Consider the following 13,556-nt stretch of genomic DNA (forward strand, 5'->3'; position numbering starts at 1 on the left):
GAATTGCTTGAATCCGGGAGGCGGAGGTTGCGGTGAGCCGAGATCTCATCATTGCACTCCAGCCTGGGTAACAAGAGTGAAACTCCGTCTCAGAAAAAAAAAAAAAAAAAAAAAAAAAAAAAAAAAAAAAAAAAAAAAAAGACCTGATATCACTGCCACCTCAGTTACTAACCCTACAAGTGGTGGTAAGATAGAGAGACATAAGTAAGCTTCATTTAAAAAATGCAAATAGTGCTTGATTTAATAATTTAAAAACTTGTAAAATTGCCCAGCAATAGATACATGCTACAAAAGATGAAATAAAAATGCTGTAAATCCAGTAACAATAAAGGACGTACTCCTACGTAAGAAAAGCACAAAGCTTTTACCATAACGATGGAAATAAATCGTTTAGTGTTTGATGTTTATTTAATTCAAAAAAGTATTTATTTTGGATTCCATTAAATAATAAACATCCATGTGTGGGTAAGTGTTTGGATGCCCACGACTCGCTTGTGATTATGGATGAAAAACTTGAGATGGTACAAAGAAACTTTAAAAGTGGTGGCTGGGCATGATGGCTCACGCCTGTAATCCCAGCACTTTGGGAGGACGAGGCGGGCAGATCACCTGAGGTGGGGAGTTCAAGATCCACTTGTCCAACATAGAGAAACTCTGTCTCTACTAAAAACACAAAATTAGGCGTGGCGGTGCATGTCTCTAGTCCCAGCCACTCGAGAGGCTGGGGCAGAACAATTGCGTGAACTCTGGAGGTGGAGATTGTGGTGAGCTGAGATCGTGCCACTGCACTCCAGCCTGCACTCCACTAAGAGTGAAACTCTACCTCAAAAAAGAAAAGAAAAGAAAAAAAAAGCGGTGTGGGGGTATGAACCATAGCCCAGCTATGATCAATTAGAAAGTAACCCAAAGCATCTCAAAGTATATTGTCAGTTATCAGACATTAACCTGAAATTTCTGAAACCTAACTTAAATGCAGCTTTTAAATAAATTTAAAATGTGTCAGTTTAGTTACATTTATTGAATAAAGTTAATAAATAAGTATCTCTTGGAAATGAGAGCACCAGGAACTTGCAAAATGTAAAGTTTTCTTTTCCTTCCTGTATTAACACAGCTAATTATGATCTTTACTTACCATGCATAAGTCAATTGAACAACTCAGCATTTTACCAAATTAAAAACAAAACCCAAAGAGAACAGGTAACACAACTAACCTTGGTTTTTGGAATATGTTTTCTGCAGAGACCCATACTATTAATACTTCCAACCCAAGGTGACTCTGGGTCAGGCCTCATAGGAAGAGTGCTGAGGAAGATGTCGTCTGTTATTTATATGGAGCCTGTTACTGATCATTGCCATTATCTCATCCGATCTGTAAAGATAACACAAAAATGCTTAGTATTTTATTTTTTCTTAAATGATTTCTAAATCACTTACATTTTTAAAAAGGTTGTCCTAAGAGTAAACTAAGTTACCCATGAAACAGTAATTTAACACCAAAGACGTGTGAGCATACCTGCTGTAAGCAAGTATAATTTAAAAATTGTTCAAAAAAGTACATTTCTAAGAAGATTCCTACTGAATAAGTAATTCAAACAAAATAGGGAGGAAAGAGAAATGGCTATCAATTATGTACAGCTCAGCAAGTAACACTTGCTGCCTTCTGGAAGGCTCTACTTGTAAGATTCTGAGGATGCAATTAGAAACACATGTATTTAAAGGTAACTATGTGAGATGATGAGTATGTTAATTTGCCTAACTGTAAAACCACGTCACTGTGAATAAATATATGATAACACCATGTTGTACTCTTTAAATTATATACTGGAAAAAAAAAAAGAAAGCTAGAAATACTTGTATTTAGGAAACCAGTTTCAGAATTTTAAAAACTACTTTTAAATGTATTTTCAAACCTCTGCTTTCACTGCCCTTGTACATTTCACCCATCATCTAAGAAAAATTAAGCATTTCTGAAGGCCATTAGCCCCTGGCATTGTGACCAAGGCACTGGAGGTGGGGCCTGCCCTTTCTGTCTTCCACACGACCCTTCAAGCTGACCAACGTGTTATTTTTTAACGGCTTTGTAAATTGCACTTTCATCCTTAGGATAATCATTCCCTATTTCACAAGGCTGCCTTCCTGTACGCAGAAAAAACTGTACAGAATAATTTGTCTCAAAGCGCCCTCTAGTGATCACAGATCACAATCAGGAAAGTTCAGTAACTGAATGCCAGGATGTGCCGAGTTGCACTGATATGGGCAGTTTGGGTTTAGGTTGTGATCTACCAAAAATAAATAAATTAATATTTATATTTAGAAGAATTCTGATAAGTTATTTTATAACAGAATCACTTTATTGACTATAAAGCTTCAAAAACGCTAAAAGTCTAATAGATTGTGTTAACTACATGAGATTTTCCAGGAGAAAACACCATACAAAGGAAAAAGAAAAAAAGACAGAAACTGTCCTAAACTAACATTTTAAATGTAAGTTTATTTACTAACATTATTTTCAAAAATTATACCATCAGGATAGCTTTCACTTCCTACCAATCTCATAAAGTTGTCTCACTAAAGCTTATGCTTTCATAGCAAATTAATGAGCCCAGTTGATTTACTACAAGCCTATGTTTTGACTTACTCCTTTAACTTTTGTGACATGGATCTGTTAGCTTTTAATGATACTGCAAAGGATTCCTTATATTCTTCTAATTCAGTAGCAACTTCTTGATAAGCAGTTTTCATTTTGGAGAGCTTATATTTCACATCTTTCTGTATGAGGTCTATTTTATTTACTGAAGCTGTACTTTTCTTTTTTAACGGCTCTAATTGTTTTTCATATTCTGCTTGTTTCTAAAACAAATGAAAAAAATCATACTTTTAAAACAATTATAACCTAATTGGTCTATATTTGTTGCCTTTCATTTAGAGTAAGTGATTCAAAAAGCAATATATGAAATCATTCTGTTAGTATTCATGTAATCTGATCATTTAAAAAATAATAGAATCCATTTAAATTTTTAAAAACTGCACAATGTAGCTTAAGACCAATTCAAAAGCATCATGTAATTTTAAATTACAGTTTTCTTTTTCTAATAGTCTTATGCCTACTGGTCTTAATAACCAAGTGACTCTATAATAAAACCCTGAAAGATCAATTTAGTCATAATAATGATGGAAAATTAAATAGTTAAAAGGAGAAAGAGGTATCACTGTTTTTCTAAAACTTTAATAAGCAAATTCCTATAAGAAAAGCAGAGAAAAAACTACATATATATATAAATATATATACATATAAATATAAATATATATATAAATATATGTATATAGTGGTTATATAGTATATATATAGTGTTTATCTATAGTGTTTATATATATAGTGTTTATATATAATAATTGTATAACATACATAAATATATATATATAAAATTTGTAGTGAAATAAATGAAAGCACATTACAGATAAATCTACCTGATTAAAAACACTAACCTGTAAATTGATTTCTTCTAATTTTTCTATTTCCTGTCTTGCTGTTTCTTCTAGCTGCAATTTATATTCTTCTGCTTTACCATGTTCTACCATATTTTTTTCCATATGTGTCTTAAGATTCACTACTTCTTGTTCCAAAGTTTTGTTAACTTCCTCAAGTTTTTCACATTTCTGTTGTACTTCTTTCATAGATAATAACTCCTGTTGAATAACTTGATTGTTTTTAGACAAATATTGCCATTTTGAAGATACAGCTCCCAGCTCTTCTGTAAGATCATCAAACTACATAAATAAAATAATACAGCTTGATAATGAAGTAGGCTGAGAATATTTTAATACAAAACCAATAACAAATTTTGAAATACATTTACTTGCAATAACATGTTATCTATAATGTAGTAGATTCTTCAATTTTGAACCCTTCAATTACTCAAAAAATCAAGAACAAAGTTGAAGCCACCAAGAGTCACAATAATTTATTCTTTACTTGCATCATCTTTGCCACAGAACTTTTGCACTTGATCTTAGGCTTTTACTTTTCTGATGGTTTTTGTTTCTCCTGAAATGGCTCTAAGTTTTTTTCTTAGTAGAAAGTTTCTAATCTCCTTCCCTCATCATCATTCCCAATAATTTCTAAAGAAGTTTTAGGGACATGATTTTGAGTTATTTAGGCCAAAGTCAGTAAATGGCTCTCAGAATAAGACTTTGAAAATAAGAATCTAGGCCAGGTGTGGTGGCTCATGCCTATAATCCAAGCACTTTGGGAGGCTGAAGCAGAGTGATCACTTAGGGCCAGGAGTTGTGTCCAGCCAGAGCAACACAGTGAGGCTATCTCTACAAAAATTTAAAAATTATTAGCCAGACACAATGGCTCATGCCTGTAGTTTCAGTTAGTTGGAAGACTGAGGCAGGAGGATGGCTTGAATCTAGAGTTCAAGACTGTGATGAGCCATGGCACCACTACATTCCTGCCTGAATGACAAAAGAAAGACCATATCTTAAAAAAAGACAAATTAATGACTTCTGTAAATAAGGAGTATGATATGGTTTGGCTGTGTCCCAATCCAAATCCCGTTATGAATGGTAGCTCCCATAATTCCCACACATTGTCGGAGGGACCCAGTGAGCCATAATTGAATCATGGGAGCAGTTTCCCCCATACTGTCCTTGTGGTACTGAATAAGTCTCACAATGTTTGATGATTTTATAAAGCATTTTCCCTTTCATTTGGCACTCATTTCCCTCATTTGTCACCATGTAAGACATGGCTTTTACCTTCTGCCATGATCTGAGGCCTCACCAGCCACATGGAACTGTGAGTTCATTAAACATTTTTTTAAATAAATTACCCCATCTCAGGTATGTCTTTATCAGCAGCAGGAAAATGGACTAATACAGTAAGTTGTTACCAGTAGAGTGGGGTGCTTCTGTAAAGATATGCAACAATGTGGAAACAACTTTGGAACTGTGTAATAGGCAGAGGTTGAAACAGTTTAGAGGGCTCAGAAGAAGACAGAAAAATGTGGGAAAGTTTGAAACTTTTTGGAGACTTGTTGAATGGCTTTGACTAAACTACTGATAATGATGTGGACAAAAATCCAGGCTGAAGTGGTCTCAGACAGAGATGAAGAACTTTTTGGAAACTAGAGTAAAGAGTTTTAGCAAAGAGACTGGTGTGATTTTGCCCCTGCCCTAGAGATAGGCAGAACTTTGAACTTGAGCAAGATGATTTAGGGTATATAGTGAAAGAAATTTCTAAGCAGCAAAGCATTCAAGAGGTGATCTCGGTGCTGTTAAAAGCATTCAGTTTTAAAAGGGAAACAATCCATAAAAGTTCATAAAATATGTAGCCTGACAATGTGATAGAAAAAAATTTTTCTGAGGAGAAATTCAAGTCTGCTACAGAAATTTGCATAACGAATGAGGGACCAAATGTTAATCACCAAGACAATGAGAAAAATGTCTCCAGGGCATGTAAGAGGTCTTCGTGGCAGCCCCTCCTATCACAGGCCTGAGGGCCTGGAAGGAAAAAAAAATGGTTTTGTAGGTACCCAGGGCCCCCTTGCTGTGTGCAGCCTAGGGACTTGGTGCCCTGCATGCAGTCATTCTGGATGTGGCTATCAGGGGCCAACGTACAGCTCAGGTTGTGGCTGCAGAGGCTGCAAGCCCCAAGCCTTGGCAGCCTCCACATGGTGTTGAGCCTACAGTTGGACAGAAGTCAAGAGCTGAGATTTGGGAACCTTCACCTAGATTTCAGAAGATGTATAAAAATGCCTGGATATCCAGGCAAAAGTTTGCTGCAGAGACAGGGGCCTCATGGAGAACCTCTCTAGGGCAGCGTGGAAGGGAAATGTGAGATTCAAGCTACCACACAGATCTTCACCCAGGGCACACTGCCTAGTGGAGCTGTGAGAAGAGGGTCACCACCCTCCAGACCCGAAAATACTAGATCCACCAATAGTTAACACTGTGCACCTGGAAACAGCCACAGACAGTCAACACCAACCCATAAAAGCAGCCCAAAGGGAGGATGTACACTGCAAAATTACAGGGGCAGAGCTACCCAAGACCATGAAAACCTACCTCTTACATCAGCATAACCTGGATATGAGACATGGAGTCAAAGATCATTTTGCAGCTTTAAGATTTGACTGTTCCACTGGATTTTGGACTTGCATGGGGCCCTTCGCTTTGGCCAATTTCTTCTATTTGGAATGGGTGTATTTATCCAATGCCTATACCCCCATTGTATTTAGGAAGTAACTAGCTTGCTTTTGATTTTACACACTCATAGGCAGAAAGGACTTGCCTTATCTCAGATGAGTCTTTGGAGTATGGCCTTTTGAGTTAATGCTGAAATGAGTTAATATTTGGGGGGGCTGTTGGGAAGGCATGTTTGGTTTTGAAATGTGAGGACATGAGATTTTGGAGTGGACAGAGGAGGAATGATATAGTTTGGCTTCGTCCCCACCCAAGTCTCATTTTGAATTGTAGCTCCCATAATTCCCACATGTTACAGGAGGACCTCAGTGGGAGATCATTGAATTATGGAGGTGGTTTTCCCCATACTATTCTCATGGTAGTGAATAAGTCTCATGAAATCTAGTGATATTATAAGGGGTTTTCCCTTTCACTTGGTGCTCATTTTTTTCTTGTCTGCTGCCATGTAAAACATGTCTTTCACCTCCTGTCACAATTGTGAGGCCTCCCCAGCCACATGGAACTGTGAGTCCATTAAACCTGTTTTTCATTATAAATTACCCATTCTCAGGTATGTCTTTATCAGCAGCATGAAAATGGACTAATACAAACTATGAGGATATTACTGCGTTTCCCTAAACTTCAAATGTTTTTTGGTAATTTGAATTGCATTTCAAGAAGTATTAATTCTTGGGGTTAAGGCCATAGAATACAGAACCCAGAAAAAAATCTACACATTCACAGCCAACTGATTTTGGACACAGGTGCCAAGAACATACATTGGGGAATGGATGCCCTCTTCAATAAATGGCACTGGAGAAACTAGATATCCAATGGAGAAGAATAAAACCAGACACTTGTCTAACACCATTTACCAAAACAAACTCACAATGGATCAAATACTTAAACGTAAGGCCCCAAACTATAAAACTACTAGAAGAAAACATAACAAAAATGATTCAGGACATTAGTCTTCACCAAGATTTTATGTGTAAGACATTAAAAGCATAGGCAAAAATCAAATAATAGACCAATGATACCATATTGAGCTGAAAAGCTTCTGCACAGCAAACAACTGAGTGAAGAGAAAACCTGTAGAAAGGGAGAAAATACATGCAATCTATTCATCTAATCAGGAAATGATATCCAGAATATACAAGGAACTCAAACAACTTGACGGTAAAAAAAAAATGGGTAAAAGATCTAAATAAATCTTTTTAAAAGACGACACAAATGGCCAATATATATATTTAAAAATGCTCAGTGTCACTAATTTTCAGGAAAATGCAAATAAAACCCACAATGTGATATAATCTGACTCCAGCTCCAGTTCAAATAAATATCATTGAAAAGACAAAAAATAACAAATGCCAGTCAGTTTGCAGAGAACTCATATGCTGTCAGCAGGAATGTAAATTGGTACAGCCACTATAGAAAATGACATGGATTTTTCCCAAAAAACTAAAAATGAAGCTGCCAAGGGATCCAGCAATCATACTACTGGGTATTCAACCAATAGAAAAGAAAACAATATATCAAAGATACCTGTACTTACTTGTTTATTGTAGCACTACTCACAACAGCTAAGGTAAGGAATCAACCTACATGTCCATCACAAATGAATAGATAAAGAAAATGTACGTATACACGATGGAATACCATTACACCATAAGAACACAATCCTGTTATATGTGGCCACAAGGATGAGTCTGAAGGATATTATGTTAAGTGCGGGCACATAAACATAAATATTGTACATTCTCACTCATGTGCAGAAGCTAAAGAAAAACTGAGGGCTGTTACAAAGCCTGTAATCCCAGCACTTTGAAAGGCCAAGGTGGGAGAATCACTTGAGATCAGGAGTTCCAGACCAGCCTGGGCAATATAGGCAGACCCTGTCTCTACAAAACAAAAAAACACCCAGATGGAGGGGTGCATGCCCATAATCCCAGCTGTTCAGGAGGCTGAGGTGGGAAGATCATGTCAGCCTGAGTTTGCGGCTGCAGTGAGCTATGATCAAACCACTGTCTCTAGTCTGGGTGACTGAATCAGAATTGCCCAGAGCCCAGATTAGACTAGCTAGACTCTGTCTCTTAACAAACAAACAAAAAGCAAAAAGCTCATGAAAGTAGGGGAGGGGAGGCTGGCTGATGGATATAGAATCACAGCTAGATAAGACAAATGAGTTCTGGTGTTCTGTGGCATTGTATGGTGAATATGGTTAACTATCATTTATTGCATATTTCAAAAAGCTAGAAGATTTTGAATGCTCACAACACAAAGAAATAAATAATTGTTTAATAAATATGCTAATTAGCCTAATTATTTGATCATTACACACTATATACAGGTATCAAAGTATCACTCTGTAGTCCATAATTATGTATGTACATGTCAACTAAAAATAAAAGAGAAAATATATTTATCCCATTAACAAAACAGACTGTGAGCCAACTTTAGTGACTTGCTTCTAATTAATTGACTGTGGTAAAAGGGATACCATGTGACTTCTCTGTCTCATACTGTTTGACCTTGGAACCCAGCCTGTACATTGTGAGAAAGCTCAGGCCACAAAGAGAGCCTGGGAGCTCCAGTGTCAGTGTTTATGCTGCCCACCCCAAGCAAAGTTCCAGCCAACAGCCAGTGTCAACAATCAAACACTTGAGTGAGCAAACCTTCAGGGGATTCCATTTTCCCAGCCTTTCAGCTGTCCCTAGGGAAGCTGAGGGGAGCAGAGACAAGTTGTCCTTGCCAAGCTTTCTCCAAATCACAGACACATGAACAAAATAAATATTTCAAGCCACTAAAGTCTGGGTAATTGTTGGGAAAAATAAAATTATTTTAAAAAGAGACAAGAAACAGAACTCATACAATAGAAAACAGTCTCCTTTAAAGTAGGATCTAATAAATTTTGAGATTAATTTATTGACTACAATCATTATTGAGAAGTGGCAGATAACCAGGAGAGAGACAGAAGCTCCTGAAGAGGAAGTTTTCCTATAACTCCCTTCAGATATGAACTGTGATAACAAGGCAAGGGTGCCTATTTAGAATTTCCCCTCAAGTTAGAAAATGAGACTGGTAAACAAGAAGACACATGATTCAAAAACAACTAGAAATATCTGGTTAAATAATCAAAATCAGACATTTTCTTGATTTCGATTAACTGAAATTTTAAAAGAAGCAAGCAGCTTTGAGTATTTATTAATCATTCTAGTATTCAATTTCCATTTTTCTTTTTTCAATGTGGCAGTGAGAGTATTACAGATTCATTTTCTCTAGGACATATTTAAAGCAGTGTCTAGAGGAAACTTTATAGCACTAAATGTCCCCAGAGAAGCAAGGAAAGATATAAAATTGACACTCTATTGCCACAATTCAAAGAACTAGAGGAGCAAGATCAAACAAAGTTAAAAGCTAGCAGAGGGCAAGAAATAACTAAAATCAAGACAAAACTGAAGGAGATAGATACACAAGAAACCCTTCAAGAAAAATCAATAAATCCAGGAGCTGGTTTTTTGAAAAGATAAACAAAATAGACTACTAGCCAGACTAATAGAAAAGAGAGAAGATTCAAATAGATGCAATAAAAAATGATAAAGGAGATAGCACTACTGATTCCACAGAAATACAAACTACCATCAGAGATTACTTACAAATACCTCTATGCAAACAAACCAGTAAATCCAGAAGAAATGGATAAATTCCTGGACACTTACAGCCTCCCAAGACTAAACCAGGAAGAAGCTGAATTCCTAAAGAGACCAATAACAAGGTCTGAAGTTGGGGCAGGAATTAATGCCCTACCAACCAAAAAAAGTCCAGGACCAGACAGGTTCACAGCTGAATTGTACCTGAGGTACAAAGAAGAGCTGGTACCATTCCTTCTGAAATTATTCCAAATAATACAAACAGAGGGAATCCTACCTAACTAATTTTATGAGACCATCATCATCCTGATACCAAAACCTGGCAGAGACACAACTAAAAAAGAAAATGTCAGGCCAATATCCATGATGAACATTGATGCAAAAATCTTCAATAAAACACTGGCAAACTGAATCCAACAGCACATCAAAAAGCTTATCCATCATGATTAAGTTGGCTTTATCCCAGGGAGGCAATGCTGGTTCAACATACACAAACCTATAAATGTAATCCATCATATAAACAGAACCAAAGACAAAAACCACATGCTTATCTCAACAGATGCAGAGAAGGCCTTCGACAAAATTCAACAGCACTTTATGCTAAAAACTCTCAATAAACTACATATTGATGGATCATATCTCAAAATAACAAGCTATTTATGACAAACCCACAGTCAATGTCATACTGAATGGGCAAAAACTGGAAGCATTCCCTTTGAAAACTGGCATGAGACAAGGACACCCTCTCTCACCACTCCTATTCAACATAGTATTGGAAGTTTGGGCTAGGTCCATCAGGCAACAGAAAGAAAGAAAGGATATTCAAATAGGAAGAGAGGATGTCAAATTGTCCCTGCTTGCAGATGACATGATTGCATATTTCATGATTGCATGAAAATCTCCTTAAGCTGATAAGCAGCTTCAGCAAAGTGTCAGGGTACAAAATCAATGTGCAAAAATCACAAGCATTCCTATACACCAATAACAGACAAACAGAGAGCCAAATCAAGAGCAAACTCCCATTCGCAATTGCTACAAAGAGAATACGCTATCTAGGAATACAACTAACAAGGTATGTGAAGGACCTCTTCAAGGAGAACTACAAACCACTGCCAAAAGAAATAAGAGAGGACACAAACAGATGGAAAAACATTTCATGCTCCTGGTTAGGAAGAATCAATATAATGAAAATGGCCATATTGCCCAAAGTAATTTATAGATTCAGTGCTATCCCCATCAAGCTACCAATTACTTTCTTCATAGAATTAGAAAAAAAACCACCTTAAATTGCATATGGAACCAAAAAATAGCCCATATAGCCAAGATAATCCTAAGCAAAACAAACAAACAAACAAACAAACAAAACCAAAGCTGGAGGCCTCATGCTACCTGATTTCAAACTATATTACAAGACTACTGTACTCAAAACAGCATGGTCCTGGTATCAAAACAGAGATATAGACCAATGAAACCAAACAGAATCCTCAGAAAGGACACCATACAACTACAACCATCTGATCTTTGACAAACCAGACAAAAACAAGCAATGGGGAAAGGATCCCCTATTTAATAAATGGTGCTGGGAAAACTGGCTAGCCATATGCAGAAAGCTGAAACTGGATTCCTTACTTATATTTTATACAAAAATTAACTCTAGATGGATTAAAGATTTAAATATAATGCCTAACACCATAAAATGTCTAGAAGAAAACCTAGGCAATACCATTCAGGACATAGGCAGGGGCAAGAACTTCATGACTAAACCACAAAAGCAATGGCAACAAAAGCCAAAATAGACAAAGGGGATCTAATTAAGTTTAAGAGCTTTTGCACAGCAAAAGAAACTATCAAAGAGTGAACCAGCAACCAACAGAATGGGAAAACGTTTTTTGCAATCTACCCATCAGACAAAAAGCTAACATCTAGAATCTATGGAGAACTTAAATAAATTTACAAGGAAAAAACAACTCCATCAAAAAGTGGGCAAAGGATATGAACAGATACTTTTCAAAAGAAGACTTATGCAGCTAAAAAACATATGAAAAGAAGCTCATCATCAATAGTCATTAGAGAAATGAGAATCAAAACCACATTGAGATACCACCTTATGCCATTTAGAACGGTGATCATTAAAAAATCAGGAGACAACAGATGCTGGAGAGGATGTGGAAAAATAGGAATGCTTTTACACTGTTGGTGGGAATGTAAATTAATTCAACCATTGTGGAAGACAGTGTGGCGATTCCTGAAGGATCTAGAAATAGAAATACCATTTGACCCAGCAATCCCATTACTGAATATATAACCAAAGGATTAGAAATCATTCTATTATAAAGACACATGCACACATATGTTTATTGTGGCACTGTTCACAATAGCAAAGACTTGGAACCAACACAAATGCCCATCAAGGATAGACTGGATGAAGAAAATGTGGCACATAGACACTATGGAATACTATGCAGTCATGAAAAAGGTCAGTTCATGTTCTTTGCAGGGACATGGATGAACCTGGAAACCATCATTCCCAGCAAACTGACACAAGAATAGAAAACCAAACACCACATGTTCTCACTCATAATTGGATGTTGTACAACGAGAACATGCAGACACAAGGAGGAGAACATCACATGCCAGGGCCTGCAGGGTGGGAAGCTAGTGGAGGAATGGCAGGGCGTGGGGAATTGTGGGGGGATAGCATTAGGAGAAATACCTGATGTAGATGACAGGGTGATGGATGCAGCAAACCACCACTATGGCACGTGCATACCTATGTAACAAACTTGTACAATCTGCACAGGTACCCCAGAACTTAAAGATAAATAAATAAATAAATAAAAATGGACTAAGAAAATTATAGATTCATTTTTAATCTTTATGAAGTAAAATAAATGTAGTGTGCTTTGAATGTGAAGAAGTTAAATTCAATCACTCCTTTACCTTACTTCAAGCTTGTTTCTATGGAGAAGTTAAGACCATCAAATCTTTATGCTACACTGCAGTGTAACATACGTTCTCTATAACATACAAATTGGCTCTGAAATCTTGAAATTCAAAATACTAATCTACTATTTGTCTCTGATAAATTGTCCGAACATTAATTTTTAAGTGCTGCATGTCTAAAAATTTTTCTTGGCACGAGTTAAACTTCATATTCCAATTATCTTATATTGAGCTAGAAAGCAGATCTGGGCAACTCTGTTTAAATCAAAGGAGATCAATACAGGGAAAGTGGTTTCTGAGAATGGAGGATCTGCACCAAGGAAAAAATCAGCCCCCATGTGAACCAACCAGCAGTTGGAAAGTGGGTCTTCAAACTGAAAGATGATGACGTAACTTGGTTTCCACTGAGGAAAGCTGACGGCCTTACTTAAACTTCTCCTTCCTAGATGGTGAACATTTATGAGTGACTCTATACATTATAATGAGTTAATATAATGCATGAGGCCAAGTACAGTGGCTCACGCCTGTAATCCCAGCACTTTAGGAGGACAAGGCAGACAGATCACCTGAGGTCAAGAGTTCAAGACCACCTTGACCAACATAGAGAAACCTCATCTCTACTAAAAATACAAAATTAGCCAGGTATGGTGGCACATGCCTGTAATCCATTGCAGTGAGCCGAGATCATGCCATTGCACTCCAGCCTGGGCAACAAAGAGTGAAACTCCGTCTAAAAAAAAGAAAAAAAAAAAAAAAAAAAAAAAAAAAAAAAAAAAA

At 36.7% G+C, this 13,556-nt stretch overlaps 1 pseudogene; it reads right to left on the reverse strand.

Moving 5' to 3' along the window:
* The window catches only part of LOC116565383, a 36,498-nt pseudogene that overhangs the window by 9,314 nt on the left and 13,628 nt on the right, over nt 1–13,556 (reverse strand).

The sequence above is a fragment of the Sapajus apella genome, unplaced genomic scaffold, assembly GCF_009761245.1.
Source record: "Sapajus apella isolate SASKATOON/1434 unplaced genomic scaffold, GSC_monkey_1.0 scaffold40, whole genome shotgun sequence".
Classification (NCBI taxonomy): Eukaryota; Metazoa; Chordata; class Mammalia; order Primates; family Cebidae; genus Sapajus; species Sapajus apella.